Source organism: Micropterus salmoides, unplaced genomic scaffold (genome assembly GCF_014851395.1).
Source record: "Micropterus salmoides isolate LMB-PRFRI ecotype aquatic unplaced genomic scaffold, ASM1485139v1 Ms_hic_scaffold_12, whole genome shotgun sequence".
In the NCBI taxonomy this organism is placed as follows: domain Eukaryota; kingdom Metazoa; phylum Chordata; class Actinopteri; order Centrarchiformes; family Centrarchidae; genus Micropterus; species Micropterus salmoides.
This window is the reverse complement of record NW_024040263.1, coordinates 28,779,462-28,785,461: the sequence shown is the minus strand read 5'-3', so window position 1 is coordinate 28,785,461 and position 6,000 is coordinate 28,779,462.

The following is a 6,000-nucleotide window of genomic DNA, read 5'->3' as shown; positions in this document are numbered from 1 at the left end:
TCTTTAGTTGCTAAATGCTCCATTATGTTCCCCAGCTAGTTGCTAATTTTGTCTACCTGCAGTTTGGTGCTTGGCAGGTAGCATACAGTTGGTTTATCAAAGCTTTTTTTTTGGCTAAAAACAGCTGCCTGCATGTGGCTGAAAACACTTCTATGAGAGCAGTGAGACTGAACCAAAACTGTAAAGTTGCAGGCCATAAAATCAAAACACTCTGCTTAAAGTTGCTGAAAAGTTCTGTAGAGCTGAGAGAAACTGTAAAGTCAGGTGATGATTCTCTGTGGGTATTTCACTACGAGCAGAGCGACCCTTTTCACATTACTGAGAATTGTTTGATCTGTTTAAATTTCCACTGGAACGACCTGTAACTGTGGCTTATATTCATGATTTGCAGTACATGCTTCACTAATTAATTTGCTTGCTAAATATTGAAGGTTTTTCTTTTGAACATGAAAACTTTGGACAGTTGTAAAGATAAACTTTTTAAAAGTATGAGTGTGCTTATATCATATAAGAGATGCCAAGTAATTTGGCTACTGGAAACTGATATGTGGTTTGAAGCTTTGGTACATGTATGACACGTAGTGTGTAGCATGAGATGAAAAAAAGTGCCGGTTGCGCAACTGCAGCTGTTTGAAGTCAGCTCTGTGGTAAAAGAAGAAGACACAAAAACTGTGAGAAGGCAAAGCCTGTTTCATACAAAGATCAGCCTCTCTCTCTGACTCTGTCTGCCTCTCTTTGCTCAAGGCAAACCTTTTCATCTTTAGTACCCACCCAAACAGCCATCCGTGACACTTAGTCCATTTAACTCCAATGAAATAATAAAGACCACGAGTAGAAGCTGATCTATCCAGTAGAAGTAAATTACAGTAATGACGAGCAGTCTTGATTATATAAGATGTCTGAGGGATCAGCACATGCCCTTTGATGGATGTTTATCAAACTGAACACAGCATAGGCTAACAGGAAAAGGAGAGAAAAAGAAAGGAGTTTTATGCCAAGTTGTACTCAGTGTTAAATTTAATGGTACAAGTCAGAAAGAGTTACATCAAAGGCCACTTTAAACGGCGAGATGTTTCTTTCTGCTCAAATAAAAGACAAACTGTCATCATCATTAAACTTGGCCACAGATTGTTTTTTCTCTGCTTTGGATAAAGAAATAAAAAAGTTTATCTATCCTTGATTCCTCCCACTGCCATGTAGGTCAGTGTCAGTGAATCAGATGTCACATATATTAGGAGAAAAAATGCAGAGCTGCAGCCAGACCCAGACTGGCCATCTGGCAATTTTGGCACACGCCTGAAGAGATAGTCCACTTTTGAGCCATTACTCACAGAAATGATTTAATGATAGATATAACATACTGTAGTATGAATGTGATGGGGTGTTTCACTGAACACCTCCACACCATTTCATTGTGAAATCACAACACTGTGAACAAACTGCTGTCCTGGATCCAGTTAACTACAGATTCTTATTGCTTTTGCAGGTTTGCTTTGGAGATGCATTTTTATAAGGGCAGCAGTTAATGTATGAAAGAAAGTCCTGATAAAAGGATTTACATTTTTTCAAATGAGAAGTGATAATGCAGAGTATTTAGTTTGATTTCAATTAGTTTAATGTTGTTAAAAAGAGCAAAATCAGAAGTGGAATTCTGTGGATGTATTCGGGTGCACCTATTCACACAGGTGTCCTGTCTTGGGTGCATGATTTATACTATTACATTGTAATGTTTCCTTTGCTGGAGGTGCACATAAGAACCCGGCTCAGATCATCAAAGGAGGCACAGCCCGTTCCCATGCTTGTTCCTTGGGTCTTGCTATTAAATATAAGAAGATCGGGTTAAGTGATCAAAGACCCTTGGTTTCTGGGGCTTAAGTGTTGCTCTATTTCATCAAAGGCCAGCAGTCTTTTTAACCTCCACTACCTCAAGGTAACATTAAACTAGCAGGTAATGGAGCTTTGCCTTTCCTGTAAATACTGTACGTGCCTTTTTCAATGGGAACCAGTATGAAAGGGGATATAATAACACAAAATGGAAGCTTCTTTTCTCACATTCCTCCAACCTCCGACAACAAAGGCACCTGTGTCTTTTATCTACAAAAAAACAATACAAACAGACTTCAAAAGCATATCCGGCTGACACTTGGTTTTCCTCCGACCAAAGTGTTTATCAGAAAAGCATATATCAGGCCAGTCTTGGGGCATTGTGTTGCCAGTAACCCACTTCCTCCAGCCCCTGATTAATTGTCACGACATGTGTCCTTCCAAACCACAACTTGGGAGCTATTAGTCTCAGCTTCCTGTTGATGACGAATGTATTTACATGGCACTTGTTTAAACAGAACAGCAGTTAAACACATTTGTTTAGTGTTACTCAGAAGGTTAATAAATCAGATAAATGAACAAATCAACTCTTTGATGCAAATAATTTTCTGTAACATAATCTTATACACATTCTGAAGTTTCGCTGAAGGCCAACAAAAGTTATGCATGGACAATATAAGGCATGCTCTCATACAGTACATGCACACACTGCCACAGTAACAGAGTTCAGTTCTTACGAAGGCCACCCATGTTGCATTTGTGACACTGTGTGGCATGGCAAATTTTTACCGGTGGAAGAAAGTCCGATGGAAAGACTTCATGTGACAATCAGGTAACATGGTGCTGATATGCATCTCCAGCTCAAGCTGTTTGATAGTAAAGAAACAGTTTTTCTTACAGCCATGGCTCTGGTTTACTGGATCCATCTGCACGCCAGCTAGATCTTGACCAGATGGATAGGAAAATTAAGGTTTCTCTTTCCTTGTCTGTCTCTCTCATTCGTCTGTGTGTGTGAGAAAGAAAGGGTCTAACAATGTGCATTGAAGACAGACAGTCTCCTAAACATAAGGCTAGCATGTGTTGCCGTGCTGCACAAATAGACTGCTTTGTGTCCAACTTGAGCCGAGCTAGTGTGCATAGCAGCCACATCATCATTGTGCTAACGCCACTCACTTTGTGCGCACAGTTTGCAAATAGTGGAGACCAGGATTAATTACTATTTCTCAATTTACAAAGCTGACTAGGACACTACAGATGACACTGGAATGAAAGCAATATTAATGTTGATTTTCTAGGCTAGTATCCCAATAGCCTCTGACGTTTTCTGCCATGCTTAAGGTTTTTACCCAAGTCCTGGTAGTATAGGGGAATAAACTTACATGACTTGGATACATAGGTGTCATTTACACTGGGGACACTGGGGACAATGAGGACACTGGAGACGCTGGGGACACGTCCCCACCACTTTTTGAAATGGCTGATTTTGTCCCCATCACTTTTTGAAAGCATAATTTGTTTTAAAAAAAAACATTCTGAAATACAGCTTGCAGATAAATAAAAAATGTAATTGCCTTTAGAAAGGTTAATTTGCACATTAAGACACATTAAAATATAGAATAAACAAATGTGCATTGTCCAAAAAAAGAAACTTAAGCTGAAAAAAACAAGCTACTGATTATACAATGACCCAAAAATGTGCATGCACCAATCAGTAAAACTGTTTCTTTTTGGCCAAGTTTTCCTTTCTCTACCTGTGAACATGACAAAAGAGGAGGGAAGACTAAATCATGCCTACATATGTGCTGCCTCAGCAGGGATGATATTACATGAGAAAAGTTGATCTACAGGACAAACAGATCTGAAGGTGACACAGAATGCCTGAGAGCTGCACTGTATTATATCCTATTATATTTATATATTTTGAAATGTCATGAAATGTCAATTTTGTGTTTCCTTTTAAATAAATAAAAACATTTCCGTCATAAATTGGTGCAGAAACTTTCACCAAAATGCAGGACCCCCTGCTCACATATCTCGCATTGAGGATATCTTTAAAACACTGTTTAAAGATCTTTTCGTCTCATTCTTGTGAACCTAATATTGTGTATCGTGAAGTGTTTCTTCACACCCCTATGTCCCCACCACTTTTCAACACAAAGTGATGACCTTCCTTGGATACCAGTACCTTGATAGTAAAATTGGTGCCTCCTGTGTGTGCTGGAATGCCATTGGATGTGCTAATGGGGGTCAGCATATTTGGGGTAAATTTTGCTGAACTTTGGCTGCAAAATCTGGCAGAAAATCAGGACAGTGCATGCCACTATGACTCAACTGAAGCACTCTTTGGCAGTCACACTCTCTGTTGCTCTGGGCAATGTTGCACTTACACATTTGGCTTGAAAGGATTGTAAAAGGCATTGGTATGCTTCAAACACTGCTTGTCATATTGTTGAACAGTGTTTAAGGCCCCCTCCCACCACACCTTTCCGATGTCGGAGTTGAGGGTGCTGCCTCCAACAATTTTTGCACCTTTGTGAAATATTCAGTCCGACAACCATGCCTACTTCACTCAGCGATTGGCCAGATGTGCGGAGGTGAAAACATTTGCAGGATATGAACTTCTCACTCAAGCTCTCTTTTTTGTTTGTACAACCAAAAGTGTGATTTGTACAATTCATTCAAGGGCGAACACGTAAAGCTTGGCCTTCAGACGAGGTTGGACAACACAGACTGGTTCGTTTCAAGCATACTCCGGCCTTAAGGGTTCTTCAGTAAGACACTGAACTCCTACTGTACGAGCTTCAGTGGCACGGTCACTCTCTGGAGGAGGGCAGGAAAACTATGTCTATGTTCAATTAAAACATATTGCATTGTAATGATTGGGTGATAGATTTAGCATTTAACCAAACAATCACTTGAAAAATATGAACTCCACACGCTCCACATGCTTCCTCCTCACTAATGAGCACCTTATTTCTCTTCAACCCCAAGCTTTCCCTCTGAGCCTTTATATGCTTTAACATTAAACACACCTCTCCCTTTCCTTTAGCTGTATCATCATTGCTGGCCTCCTCTACACTCTCTGTCTACTTCTCAGTATCTGCTGCCAGCTGGCTGGGAACCCAAGCTGTGCTCTGTGTTTCGGTAAATATTCTATACAGATCTTTGGCCACTTTTTTCCCTGACAATATATGCGGTGACTTCACAGCACTAATCAGATGTTCTTTGAAGCTCCACTGATCTCACTATGTAGCCGACAACAAGTAACATGCACTTTTATTACTTGCTAGACATTTTGTATTTTTCCCCTAATCCTTTCATGTTTGTCCTCAGCAACACTGTATGTGCTATGATCCATCTCTCGCTCCCTCCCTATCCCTCATCCCTCTCTCTCTTTCTATCTAATCCCAGACTAAAGGGAGTTGGACACTCATTCCAAAAGTTGGATTTGTAAATAGCTTGAACCACATCTAAGGGAGAGACAGAATTAGCAAGAAAACACCAACTCACAGCAGAGAAAGGGAGAGTGAAAAATACCATATTGTTCAATATTCAGGCCCAGAAATCCTCTAATGCAAGTCCCTTATAAGAGGTTATGGAAGTACATTTTCAAAAGGGGTTAATCCAAAATAAACCTTGGAGCATGCACACTTTACATCCTTACTTAACAATGAGTTTTGTGTGTTCTCCATTGCTCTGAAGAAATTATCAAAGGTAATTTGATCACTTTTAGTTCCATGAAGATTAATCACTAACATGAACAGTAAAAACCAAGAAGTGAAGAGGCATTCGTCCAGTGTGGAAAGAACAAAGTGGCCCATAGTGACCATTGAGCACTTTCAGACTGAAAACTGTCTCTTTCATGTGGGTGACGTGTCCTGCCCGCTTCTCCAGGAGACGCCAGCAAGTCACCATGGTCCGATTAGGGAGCTGCTGGCAAACAATATCAGGGCTCAGTGCCATCTCCAGCTGCTTCCTCTCCACAAAGGCCCTCACTGGAAGTGGATTGTACTTATTTATTACTCTTTTATACGGCTGACATGAAAGACAGAACTGTTTATGTGTGTTTATTATGACTTGGGTTTGCAATGGGAAGACTACCTCAGAGAATCAAAGTTCTGGTGTGCGTTTGATGCTGGACCCAAGTGGTCTCGAATGATGGGATCAGCTGGTTTC